Here is a 13,298-nt window from a genome sequence, read left to right on the forward strand (position 1 = left end):
AGAACATTACTATTATCACTATGTCATAGGCCTTTAATACTAATGACGACAGCGTGCTGAAAAGTAATCCGTGCCAAATTTTTATGTGAAAATCTTTAAAGCTTTTTAATTTAAGTAAACGTTATTAACAGTATACATCTTTATTCTTCATATCTACATATTTATTTCTCAACATATTTATTTCTAAACATTTCTGTTAACTAGACACCGGTTTGTTAATACTGTCACTGTACAATGTTTGAATTTTTGATGCTGCCTCAACATCACCTCTGAAAATCGAAATTTGTGGTAAGGTCTCATTGGACCAAACTGCTGAGGTCCCTAAGCCTATACACTACTTAATCTAATTTAAACTAACTTACGCTATGGACAACACACACACCCATGTCCGAGGGAGGACTCGAACCTCCGACGGGGGGAGCCGCATGGACCGTGGTAAGGCGCTTAAGACCGCCTGGCAAACCCGCGCGACATCACATCTGCTTTCACCGGCTCACCACTGGCAAAGTGAAGTCTTCGAAGGTTTTATCTAAGTTTTGGGAACAGATGAAAATGGTATGGAGCCGATTTGAGACTGTATGGAGGATGTTCTATGACAGTGAACCCAAAACGTCGGATTTTTGCAGATATTGCGCTGCTCTTGTGTGGTCTGGCACTGTCATGCTGACAGGGTGGACGCTCTAGCTGTGGAGGAAATCTGATTCGATACTCGATTACAGCACTCTGCTTCTCACCCAGTGATACAGTTACGCTACATACCGCCATGCTACACTCTACAATTCGGAGCCCTTTAGTGGCAGAGAGCTGCAAATATGAACACATGAAGAATAAAGATGTAAAATGTTAATGACGTTTTTTCAAATATCATAATTAACGCGACAAAGTTTTATGTTAGAGGTTGTGAAACTAATATATCAACATCTTCTTCATACAATCCATCAACTAAACACAAACTTTGTACTTTGTACAAAGCATCTACGATAAATTGAGATGTATATGTCACGTAAGCTTAAGTATCTCGTGAAAATGCTTTCTCGAAGTTTTAGGTAGTTTCCACGATGAACCAGATTTTGTTTCATTATTCACTTCGCAACAGATAAATGAACTATTTGGCAGTACAACACAGCAGTAACTATTTAATGGCTACTACATTACTGTTTGGCCCACGCTGTATTATTATTATTATTATTATTATTATTAATGGCAGTGATGGGATTCAAAGGATTGGTAGCCTGAAGTCTTCCAATTGTTCACAGTTTAGAAGTAAGGAGTCCAGATATTAAGTAATGTACAAACAATAAGTGTAGCGCACACATCTTAACTTCGTTAATTTAAAATGGGAGTGTGGGGCTCGGCTAAAGCAAGTGACGTTAGACAGAGGAGCGGTGCAGAGGAAGCATGTTTTTTAACCAGTGCCTACCCTCGATTTAGCTTTTTTTCTGACATGGAGTTGTAGACAGCACTAGGGATGCACTGAGAATTGCTTCATTATTCTTTATAAAAGATCGTTAGAAATGAGCAGTACCAATTGTCTCATTGTGTCATAAGTTCGTGATTTAATGAGACACGAACAAAAACTAAATATCAGTTACCTTCCATCATTTTAGAAATAGAAGTTTTCAAAGAAATTTCTTTTCCATTCTGACGTTTAGTTAAGAGCGGGGGTGGTGAGGAAGGGGGGGGGGGTAGGCAAATCCAGCTAAGATCTGATTACATGATTACACTCAGGGGTAATGGCCTCAGAAAGGTTGAGAACCACTGTTCTGAAGAAAATGAAGTGGTGCACTTGTATACAGTGTGTGTGGTGTCCGTATACTTCCGATCAAACTGAGTAAGTGTGAGAAATATGTTGATTAGATTTGGCCGCAGCTCTTCTAACACACTGTATACAAGTGCACCACTTTGTTTTAGAACATTGGTTCCCAACCTTTCTGAGACCATTACATCTGAGTTTACTCATGTAATCAGATCTTAGCTAGATTTCACTACCCCTCCTCTCCCTCTCCACACTCGCTCTTAACTAAACTTCAGAATGGAAAAGAAATTTGAGGTGATTTGAAGAGCGTCACCAGTGAACAGTGGATGTCTGGAAACGAGTGATTAGGAGTGATGTATCACGTTATACCCTGTGGAAGGATTTATGTTTGGCGAATTCCTGGAGAACTTTAGTTACCATCATGTATAGCACAAACATTGAAGAGCCGAGGGGCTGGTGTTACGGTATGGAGCTACCTTTCGTGCTTAGGGTGTTGCCCCCTTATTGTGCTTAAGGAAACGCTAAATGAGAATGGATATAAACACATTTTACAGTACCGTGAACTTGTAAACTAGGGGAACAGTTTGGAGACGCAGATTGTTTTTATGAGCACGACAGTGCATCCCGTCATAAAGTGGCATCTGTGAGGCATCATTTCTGGACAATAACGTTCCTGAAACGGAGTGATTTGCCCAGATTCCCAACCTGGATCCAATGGAACACCTTTGGGGTAAGTTAGAAGGTCGACTTCGCTCCACACCGCAGCGTCCGTCGTCACTACCTTTTGTGTTTCAGATCTTGGAGAAGAATGTGCTACCATTCCAAAGACATTCAGCCACCTCATTAAAAGTGTTCCCGGCAGAGTTTCAGCCGTCATAAAGGCGAAGGGTGGACACACCCCATATTAATGTCCACTAATAGATATCCGGATACATTTGATTAGGCACTGTATGATAAGTTAATATGCAGCATGAAGAAACGTCCGGAAGCGCTTTACCTCCAAATTGAATCTCATTTTATGTAATTTTTCATCTACGTTAATAAAGAGAAATACATGGAGACATAAAGAGTTTAAGAAAAGCATCTTAAACTCTTTCCTGTATAATACACTCATGGAAATGGAAAAAAGAACACATTGACACCGGTGTGTCAGACCCACCATACTTGCTCCGGACACTGCGAGAGGGCTGTACAAGCAATGATCACACGCACGGCACAGCGGACACACCAGGAACCGCGGTGTTGGCCGTCGAATGGCGCTAGCTGCGCAGCATTTGTGCACCGCCGCCGTCAGTGTCTGCCAGTTTGCCGTGGCATACGGAGCTCCATCGCAGTCTTTAACACTGGTAGCATGCCGCGACAGCGTGGACGTGAACCGTATGTGCAGTTGACGGACTTTGAGCGAGGGCGTATAGTGGGCATGCGGGAGGCCGGGTGGACGTACCACCGAATTGCTCAACACGTGGGGCGTGAGGTCTCCACAGTACATCGATGTTGTCGCCAGTGGTCGGCGGAAGGTGCACGTGCCCGTCGACCTGGGACCGGACCGCAGCGACGCACGAATGCACGCCAAGACCGTAGGATCCTACGCAGTGCCGTAGGGGACCGCACCGCCATTTCCCAGCAAATTAGGGACACTGTTGCTCCTGGGGTATCGGCGAGGACCATTCGCAACCGTCTCCATGAAGCTGGGCTACGGTCCCGCACACCGTTAGGCCGTCTTCCGCTCACGCCCCAACATCGTGCAGCCCGCCTCCAGTGGTGTCGCGACAGGCGTGAATGGAGGGACGAATGGAGACGTGTCGTCTTCAGCGATGAGAGTCGCTTCTGCCTTGGTGCCAATGATGGTCGTATGCGTGTTTGGCGCCGTGCAGGTGAGCGCCACAATCAGGACTGCATACGACCGAGGCACACAGGGCCAACACCCGGCATCATGGTGTGGGGAGCGATCTCCTACACTGGCCGTACACCACTGGTGATCGTCGAGGGGACACTGAATAGTGCACGGTACATCCAAACCGTCATCGAACCCATCGTTCTACCATTCCTAGACCGGCAAGGGAACTTGCTGTTCCAACAGGACAATGCACGTCCGCATGTATCCCGTGCCACCCAACGTGCTCTAGAAGGTGTAAGTCAACTACCCTGGCCAGCAAGATCTCCGGATCTGTCCCCCATTGAGCATGTTTGGGACTGGATGAAGCGTCGTCTCACGCGGTCTGCACGTCCAGCACGAACGCTGGTCCAACTGAGGCGCCAGGTGGAAATGGCATGGCAAGCCGTTCCACAGGACTACATCCAGCATCTCTACGATCGTCTCCATGGGAGAATAGCAGCCTGCATTGCTGCGAAAGGTGGATATACACTGTACTAGTGCCGACATTGTGCATGCTCTGTTGCCTGTGTCTATGTGCGTGTGGTTCTGTCAGTGTGATCATGTGATGTATCTGACCCCAGGAATGTGTCAATAAAGTTTCCCCTTCCTGGGACAGTGAATTCACGGTGTTCTTATTTCAATTTCCAGGAGTGTATGTTCAAAATGCTGTCTTGGTTTGGGCTGTCATTGTTGCTGACTGTTACTCCCTCGTGCTGTTCCAACTAGGCTCAACAGAGGAGCTTATAATACTTTCTTAAAGACTTCTCCTCCTCATATGTCAGTGCTTTATGGGTGCGACTAAGTATGTGCGTCATGTACGATGGAGATACTCCTCATTTCAGTGTTGATGAGCATCAGATTAAGAAATCCTGTGACAGGTGGACAGGAGGAGATTATCAGTTCCCTGGCCACCGTGTTCTCCGGGCGTAAACGCACTAGCAGTTTCATTGTGGAGAAATTCTAAAGATGTCGAATGTCGGATTCGGGTGTTGGTTACAGGAAGTCCTCTCGTTCGTATTGTGGCAGGCTTTGAAACCACACGTAACACTTGAGGAATACGTTAGTGCATCCATGCTTCAACAAAAATGTAAATGTCGTGCGACTAGTCCCTCCCGTCGGGTAGACCGTTCGCCGGGTCCAAGTCTTTCGATTTGACGCCACTTCGGCGACTTGCTTGTCGATGGGTATGAGATGATGATGAAGAAGACAACACAACACCCAGTCCCTGAGCGTAGAAAATCCCTTAGGATTGACATTCTGTCGCGCTGACCACTCAGCTACCGGGGGCAGACTCAAGGTTCAATAAGACGGCTGGTTGAGTGATGTATCAAAGGACGGCTTTTTGAAGATTTCATGTAAAAACTGTTCATGTAAAGATTTGGTTTCTGTGAGTTTACCAAGGTTAATGTTCCAGAAAATGAATTCTAACTTTTAATTAAGCGTTTTTAGATCCCTTTCGATATGCGTGTGATGAATGTTTCCTGAAGGTTGACTGCACATTTTTATTACGCCCTGAATATTTTCTGGCGTATATGGCGTACTCCTGCACTGCTGATGCACTTCCTTATGTAGGTAAAGTCTTTGTTCACAGATCACAATAGAATCATTATTTATACGTGCAGTTCTCTTTTTTGATAAACAAAGAACATCAACATACGCCTGGGAGGACATCCCGTTGAAAATGGTTTACATGGTGAGTTTAACGGGGCTGATGAATGGCCGAGTTTTAGGAGAAAATATTTAAGCATAAGCTAGTTTTTGTAAATAAAATCGGCACTCAGGACATCAGTACGTTTTTCTCTCCAGTGCACTCAGCCATGGAGCTTGGTTAATCACGAATCGATTTCAGAAACAGACCAGACGAAGCTAAATTGTTATCCGTTCCGGAGAATCGCTGTAGCGCACGCAAAAGCTATTGAGCACGGTAGTGCTGCAGGCTGCCCCTTCTAGAGAGCGCTTTCGCAAGCTGAGTTGCATTGAATCTGGTGCAGAGCGCGCGGGTCTCCCGGTGGAGCAATAGCGCGGCGTGACACAGTACTAAGAAGGCGGCTGAAGGCCGGCGGGTATCCGGCTCGTGCAGCGTGCACACCCTCCCCGTATCGTCTGTCGCCAAGTTCCTCAACAACTAGCTCCAACGGCAAACTTCTAGTGGCGTAACAAAATGACGGGCGAGAAGGGAATAGTTTCGCAACCAATAACTCTGAGTACTTTACAATTACCATGGTATTGCTTGATAATTATTCATGCACGGACATGGATGGTGAATTACTATTTCTAGAGCAAAGTCTAATGATCTCACTGTTGACGGGAAGTTTAAGGGGAGGTTTACTATCTTTGGCCCGAAAAAAGCATGTTCTTTGAGAATTTTTTTCTCGGGTTGTGTTATACATATCGATGTCAAATTTGGTCAAAATGTTTACTGATATTTCCTCTACAAACTGGAATTTTTTCGACCGGAAATGTGGAAGAGCAAAGGCGGAAGTGCCGTCGGAACGAAACAAAATTTCGATGTAGACTTCCACTCGGGGTATGTCCCAAGTCGGCCGGCTCGTCTGAAATCAAAATTGAGTTGACGTTAGCGAAGTATATAAGATTCTTTAGGAGTTGTACCTCTCTTAAGTTATTTGGTCCATAGGAAACAAAATGGCGGTCATTTAAAAAAATCTCTTGTACTGCGGCCAAGTAAAAATATTTATAGTTGATGAATCGGAATAAAAGTGGTACAACTCCTAGACAATTTAGTTAGCTTCGTCGGAAACAAAGAATCATGTCGATCGGTTCAGTAGATTTGAAGTTACCATACAGCGGGATAAAAAAAATGTCATTTCGAGAAAAACGCGTTTGAAGTTTTGACTGCATATAAATGCAATATTATGCAACTTACGTTAAATCTGCTATTCCGGGTCCATAAACTAGTCCTTCCCCTTCCTCATAGAGGACGTTATGCTCGATCTGGGCCATCCTGCGCTGCTACAGAGCCGCTCGTACGGTCAGTGACAAGCGGTTTTCGGCCGCTTGAATCCGGTGGTCGTCCGAATGATTGGCGAACTGCGTCGAATAGAGTCCCAGGGTGACGTCCATCGTTGTCATGGTCTTCAGAATTGCTGAATATCCTTCGTTGAAGCTGCTCACTGCCACGAAAGTCGCAATCTCCACAGTCTTCGCACCAGAATGCAAATGCTCGGGGGCTAACTTCCAAACACACGCGTTCAAACTTTCATTTGAATTTTGTGTGTTTCCTCCCAAGCACCGGTACAATAACTCGTCCTCCGAAAGAAAAAATCTGGTGCGTGAAAAAGGCTGATTTGAGGCAGGTGCATTTTTTTGTTCAACCGCGAATAACAAACATTTCCGTTTCGTATTTCGAAAAACCGTTTCAGGGGTGGATTCGAAAGACTTTTATGAATCCAAAAACGCAATTTAAAAAAAAATCGATTTTTTGAACCAAAAGATAGTAAACCTCCCCTTAACTCCCAGAAGAGACGGCTGAGCGATAATAAATAATGCAGTAAGTGTAAGAAATGAATAAATACTCTGTTGCGCGGTGCAGTTCGCTCACTTTAACACCCCCCCTCCCCCCCTTTATTTTGATACTAGGAGATCTGAGTCTGAAGCATGAATAAAATGTAAGTTTTTTACAAATGTTGGAGTATGCCAAAAGTATCGTAATCGTCCCAGAGCGGTATTAACTAAGCAACAAGAGTAAGTAATTAAAATGATACCAAGGAGCGAGAGGCATTCGAGAAAAACAGTTCAGTGCTCCCGAAAGGTATAGAGGCCGTTCATTCACTCCACCAACAACCATTCTCACACCAACGTCATGCAAGTGGCCTAAGCCAGTGAAGCTACAGTGGCCTTACCACCTAGCCGGCCGAAGTGGCCGTGCGGTTAAAGGTGCTGCAGTCTGGAACCGCAAGACCGCTACGGTCGCAGGTTCGAATCCTGCCTCGGGCATGGATGTTTGTGATGTCCTTAGGTTAGTTAGGTTTAACTAGTTCTATGTTATAGGGGACTAATGACCTCAGCAGTTGAGTCCCATAGTGCTCAGAGCCATTTGAACCAACAAGGGGCCTTACCAGCAGATGACGGATGGAAGATCACACACGCTCACTAAGCCAGCAGGCAGCTGCGGAGAGCCGACAGACGTCACTGGCCCTGTGGACCTGCTTGCTTCACGTGGACGCTGGTTCACGTGGACGCAGATAGATCCAGCTGCATCATGACGCTACTTGGGTATTTAGGCTGGCACCGATCCTTTCCAGGCCAGTCTTTTCCTTTGAGTCCTTTGCGCCAAGTGCTGACTACCGTAGTAGTCCATCAATCAGAGCTCTCGCTAAGGTAAACACCAGAACCGACAACGCCATCCCACAGCCAGTCACAGCCACCCGTGGAGCCGCCAGTCCCTCAAGTATCGTCGGGAAGTGGCCTTTCTGCAGGAAACTTCAAAATAACTTTCGTATTGGTCGTCGCCATTACCTCATGTTGTAACTGTTCTACTATAGAGTGAACTCTGACTCTTGACTTGTTTTCAGTTATTGGAACTTTCTGTCCATTTATGAACTTGTGTAAATTCAGTGATTACCAAAAATTAGCACAAACAGTTCTTGTAATTACCTTAGTCCAGGAAGGAGCTCTTGTTTATGTACTTATAAATAAACTTGTTCCACATTGTTCACCTTTGTTGTGTTCTCATTGTACCTCAGCCAGCGCAGGACATACACCTTTCTTCGTAAAATAGGAATTTTGTCTAGCGTGTTGTTCTCAGTACTGAGGTCTGTGATGATAGCGTGAAAGGCGTTGTTGATAACTGTTAGAGACAGAGACGAGAAGAAGTCAGTGCCAATGAGCACCCCACTTTTCCCCTAACTTGCCACTGAAAACACGATGGACAGATCGTCGAAAGTATCTTGTGCTTCCCCACTAGAGAAAGCTGTTTGAATTCGTTATCGTGATGGCACTACTGAATTTACCTTGCTGCGATTAGTGGAGTGGGACCAACCACACTTATCAGACTATTTGGTTAACTAGTGGAAGGAGAAGTCATGGCTCGAGTTTTGAGCTCATTTATTGTTGGGGGAGTGATGTAGTGACCACATGTCGTTCTGATACTGTCGTACAGATAGAGACATGATAGAGTTGTGCGTGGTGGGCCGTTAACTATCATGCAGAGTGCAGTGTGATAGCGAATTATTTTAGTTCCGTAAAGCACTGCAGACAGGTTTCCAGTTTAAGTCTCTATATAGGCTCCCACTGTAGAGACCGAAAACCTTACGAAGTCTCCCTCTCCCATCTTTCTTAACAGTCAATTTCGTTGTGCAAATGAAAACATGTTCCGCTGTAGACTATATATTAATGTTTCTTATTTAATTTGTACGATTAGCTAATTCCATCTCTGTGTCATTGTCAAGCACCTGAAATTTAAATATACCAATGTGAAAGAGAATAATATTGTCTGCATACTTCGTTATGTGGACATTAAACATCACACAGATCGAATTTACGTAATCGAAATACAGTGTGATATCTCTACTTACATGCGTGTCATCAACTTACGTACATCAGGTTTTACAATGTGCAGATATAGAATTCGCCTTACACATATATCTCTACATGCCATAATCCATGAACACACGTGGACAGAATCCAGATCATAATTCCGCACCATCACATGTCACACACTGGTAAGTGTAATTACGAGTACTGGCACTGCAGCATGACAACTGCAAACAGCTGTTACGATATTGTGGAAGATACACTTACAGCTAACATCGCAGAACTGTCGATAGCAACATGGAAGAGGTACATTGCCTCATGTGCTGGCATACCAGGTTTAACTCATATATTGGATACTAAGTAATCAGCGATGGAATGACATATAAACCAACGTACTCAAATTTTTGGGCACTAAATTGTAAATCATTAATAAAATAATTACAAATTTCATAACACATTTAATGAGCTACTTTTAGTGAATTGCTTCCATACGAGGCTTAACCAGTTGTATTGTATAGAACGTAATCAGTGACGGAAGACTATGAACGGACACGCAAACAATTCTATCGAAATTTTATACACTACAATAATTCATGAGATATAAAGGATGTTTCCGTAAGAGGGTATAAAAATTTAACAGGACACACAAGATGCTCCACTGAACAATTTTGGGTAGGGAACCTGGGGTCGGAGGAGCCAGCTTAAGGAGATAATAGGAATAAAATCACATTACTGTGTACTTTTTTATTTACATTATTTATAGTTAACTGCAAATACCACCACTGACACAGTGAACGTGCCATTTGTACTGTATCTTACAAAATGTCCTGAAACTGACGGCCATCAAGCAAGCATGACATCGGGGAATAAGATTCTGACGCACCCTGACAAGTATACCTGGTGTGTTTCGAATCACTTCACAGGTAGCTACAATTCTGGCAACTAATTCCATCTCCGTATCCACCGGAGTCTCATACACAAGTGACTTTAAATATCCCCATAGCAAATAATCAAGAGTATTCAGGTCAAGTGACCTCGTAGACCATGAAACAGGAGCTCCCCTTCCAATCCAGCGACCAGGATTGAGATGGTTGTGGACATCCACAGTGAAATGAGGCGGTGCACCGTCATGTTGTATCCACATCTTCTCACGAACAGCCACGGGTGCGTTCTCCAACAACTCAGGTAGAACTCTTTGCACGAAACTCAAGTAATGGTGGCCATTCACACGGTCAGGCAGAAGGTATGGCCCCATGAGATTGTCGCTTACAATGACGGCGCAGATATTCGCAGCAAAACGGTCATGATGGTGTGACTCTACTTCAGCGTGAAGGGTTTCCTCATCCCACACATAGCTATTCCTGCTGTTCTATATACCATCACTATGAAATGAGGTCTCGTCAGTAAACAGCGCGATTTGCAGTAAATCAGGTCAATCAATCCATTATTCGAGCAACCACTAACACAAAGCGACACATGATGCAAAGTCACTCACAAGCATTGCATGGACTCGTTGTGGGTGATATGGGGGAAATTGTTGTTAATGGAGTATTTGCCACACGCTAGTATGTGCAACGCCCCTTTCACATACAATACGACGAGTACTTTAAGTGGGGTCCGCTGCAACACGTTCCAGCATCTCCTCTTCAAAATATGGTGTCTGAGTGGTCCTAATGTTGCCAGGTCCCTCGCTTCTTCTTTCCAATGAACCAGACTCTGCATTCGTCGATCGAGAGAAATAAACACTCGTCGTGACGGATGACGTCTGTTAGGAAATCGTTCACGGAACAACCTTTCAGCAGCGAGAGCATTACAGCGTACTTCTCCGTACAGAAGGTGCATGTCAGTGAGTTCTGCGAAGCTGTACCGGTATTGCTCCATCGTATTGTACTGTACGTTTCGAAATAGCACCGAGTGATGAATAGGTCTGTCGTTAATTCATAGCACATTCGGTCATGGGACAATGTAAATACGATAAAACAGAGCCACTTTATGGACAAGTAAAAGAAACCTACATCGTGACTTCTTAGTAATCAGGCTCGTTCTTGTTTCCTTGCAAGAAATAAAGAATTTACATGTAAATAAACAGCACTGTACGTGTTAACTTAACGCATGTTCGTTGTAAATAAGCTGGAAAACAGAAATGCTTGACAAGTTTCCTTCCATGTCTCCTTCAGCTGGCTTGTCCGACCAGAGATTGCCTACATCAGATTGTTCAGTGGAACATTCTCTATGTACTTTTATATTTTTACACGCTCTTACGTAAACACCCTGTATTTAATTTCATAGAACATCTTAAGGTTAAAAAGCTCATACATTACAATTCATAGCGGCAACCGACGTATTTGTCATTTATTACTTACAGTAAAAGTGCAGACACTACATTGCATTTAAGAATCAAGTCTGTTATATATCAAAACATGTGACAGTTCCACATTCAGTACATGCCCCAAAGTATAGTATCTCTAAAATTATGTTCTATGGCGAATAAGTCGAATTTCTTACAGAGGACTTTCTATAATAAACAAATATGTGTCTATATGGCTGCCTTGTGTTTCGCCAAAAAGTGAGTAAACAGCGGTCGTAGATTCAAAATTAGATGATAATAAAAGGAGAAAATGACAGAGAATGCCTGCAAGCATTCACAATCAAGTCATTGCACAATACACTACTGAACACACAAACATGGCGAAACGTTCTACTCAAGAACATGTGTATGCGTCTTAAACTAAGCAGATTACGTGGTAACACAACAACTTATTTGAAGTGACAATGGGTATTAACCAAGCAAAATAGTTAGGAAACCACTGCAAAAATTATTCAACCACAAGTATCTAGTAAAAGTATGAGCTAACAAAGAACTATTTATTGAGGGGAACCAGGCGACAATTTTAAATTCAGTTTCATGTTGCTTCCACGTTCAGGACTGTTGGACGATTGTCATCAGGCTATTGTCTATTAGTGGCCCGAGCCACATAGGCAAGCAGTACACTTACGTAGATCCTAATCCAATGTAACGAACGGGCAATGAATCTGGAAACCTTTTACAGTAGCATTTTCGAGAGTGTCATTCAGTTGTATACTTTATGAAATACACCTAGAGTCACTGGAGAGTTGTATTAGTAGCTATCCGTAGTTTCTACGTGGGTGAAATGGGTAGTGGACAGCATTTTCCCCATGAAATTTGCTGTTAGTCTAAGTGAAATCTGGAAGAATTGCTGACTTAGGCCTACGTCTCAAGATGACGATCGATGGTATACCGAAAAATGCCGGTTATTCAGAACAAAAGTCGGTTTCAACCAGTCGGCGTTTACCATCCCTAATATGGAACCACCTACACGCAGAAATTCTGGTGAACTTCTAACCTCAACCATACCTCTTGTGCCGCGCGGAGTGGACACGCTGTCTGGGGCGCCATGTTACGGATTGCGCAGCTCCTCCTGCCGGGGGTTCGAGTCCTCCCTCGGGCATGTGTGTATGTGTTGTTCTTAGCATAAGGTTCAAATGGCTCTGAGCACTATGGGACTCAACTGCTGTGGTCATAAGTCCCCTAGAACTTAGAAATACTTAAACCTAACTAACCTAAGGACATCACACACATCCATGCCCGAGGCAGGATTCGAACCTGCGAGCGTAGCGGTCATGCGGTTCCAGACTGAAGCGCCTTTAACCGCGCGGCCACTCCGGCCGGCTCTTAGCATACGTTACTTTAAGTAGTGTGTAAGTCTAGGGACCGGTGACCTAAACAGTTTGTTCCGTTTTGAATTCACACACATTTGAACATTTGAACGATTTCTTATCAGTGAAATAACGAAATGTATAGTATACGCAGAAACTTTAATTTAGAAATAGATTCTTCAACTGTAGCAGTTATTCTTGTTCATAGACGAATGGTTTCTTTAAATATTTATTTATTTTATAGACACTGATTCCCGGAGTCACATTTACTTCATTTGCTCTCTTACGAATTCTGCAAGAATTGCTAACTGATTGCGATGGTAATGGACGCGCGTTTCAGTCAGTGTTTCTGCAGTGTTTTCCAGATAAGAGCGTTACGGTCGAAGACAGATAGATATGAGAGACCGATTAACTTGATAAGACGGTAAAGGAGACCAGAGTATGAAAAGCTTCGTGTTTGTCGGCACGTAAACAAGACAGCTGTGAATGAGTTGA

The sequence above is a fragment of the Schistocerca americana genome, chromosome X, assembly GCF_021461395.2.
Source record: "Schistocerca americana isolate TAMUIC-IGC-003095 chromosome X, iqSchAmer2.1, whole genome shotgun sequence".
Taxonomy (NCBI): domain Eukaryota; kingdom Metazoa; phylum Arthropoda; class Insecta; order Orthoptera; family Acrididae; genus Schistocerca; species Schistocerca americana.